Genomic DNA, 1,586 nt, shown 5'->3' with positions numbered 1-1,586 from the left:
ACTGCTGACCTTACGGTTCGCAGCCAGATTCATAACCACTACACTACCAGAGCTCCTTATGTGATGTTGTTGTTGTTAAGTGCCTTTGAGTCGGTTCCGACCCATAGCAACCCTGTACAGGGTTTCCGAGGGTGTAAATCCTTACGGGAGTAGAAAGCCTCATAGGGAGGGTAATATCCAAGAGGTGGGAGGGCAATATAAAAGAGGGAAGTTAGTAGAAGAATAACAAAGATAGTTGAAGACACCAGGAGGTATACTTGGGCTAAAGGGTATATATAGATGTAACTAGTGATATATACTTAACCTGAAACAACAGTGTTCTGGGCATCGATACATGGATTGAGACATAGGTTGAATAGGTAAGGGAGAAAGAATTATATATATATATATTCTGTAACCCAAAAATATATAAGAGTTTCAAAGAGAAAAATATGCACATTATGAATAATGGAATAGTCAATCATTCAAAATCAGAGGGGCAACATGTACCTAAGGACAGTGGCAAGAAGTGATGGAAAGGTGGGTGAAAGGGAAATAGGAACCACAGGAAGGAAGTGGATGACTGTTGTTCCATGGAGGGGACTGAAATCATTGAGATGAAACAAAGTGTATGATTAGCTGAATGTAAAACTGATGATTTTGTCTGTAAAGCTTCACTCAATTCACAATAAAAAGTAAAAAATAAAAAAGAGAGAGAAAATTATTTGCCTTTTCTCTGTGTTGACATTTTCGCTGATAGTACAAAAGTAATGAAGTGTTAAACTACAGGCACCTTAGAACAAATCAAAGCAGTGGCATCAAAATATATCAATGATTGCATTCTTCATCACCACTCAATCACAGGTAAAAAGAAAGTAAAGAGCCAGTTTCACTTAAAATGTCCTTGATTAAACAATAAAAAGCTTTAGCTTTATTAAATCTCAACCCATCAATGCACCCTTTTAATATTATATGTAGTAGAATGGGAAAATTATTGACAATAATCCAAAAGCAGCTGCAGCAGTACATTGACAATGATCTACCAGAAGCTCAAGTCAGATACAGAAGAGAATATAAAATGAGGGATATCATTACTAATTTCAGGTAGATGGACAAACTTGATATATATATATCAAAAGCAAAAAACATCAGAAAGATATTTGCCTGTGTGGTTTATAACAAATTATGGCTAAAATTACAGAGAATGGGAATTAAAGATACCCAATTGTGCTGAAGGAGTCCTGGTGTGATGCTGTGGGCTAATATGTCAGACTGCAAAGTCGTTTGAACTGCAAGGTCAGTGGTTCAAGCTCACCAGCTGCTCCTTGGAAACCCTATGCAGGGTCATTATGGGTCGGATTCAACTCAACGACACTTAACAACAACAACAATTGTGCTGAAAGTTAAGAAGACTTAAAATACTTTAATGAAGATCAAAGACCATAGCCTTCAGTATGGATTGCATCCCAATGTAAAGAAAACAACAATCCTCACCACTGGACCAATAAGCATCATTCTTATCAATAGATAAAAGATTGAAATTGTCAAAGACTTCATTATTCTTGGATTAACCATCAATACTCATGGAAGCAGCAGTCAAGAAATCA

This window comes from Chrysochloris asiatica, unplaced genomic scaffold (genome assembly GCF_000296735.1).
Source record: "Chrysochloris asiatica unplaced genomic scaffold, ChrAsi1.0 scaffold00191, whole genome shotgun sequence".
Lineage (NCBI taxonomy): Eukaryota > Metazoa > Chordata > Mammalia > Afrosoricida > Chrysochloridae > Chrysochloris > Chrysochloris asiatica.
Note: the sequence above shows the minus strand (reverse complement) of the source record.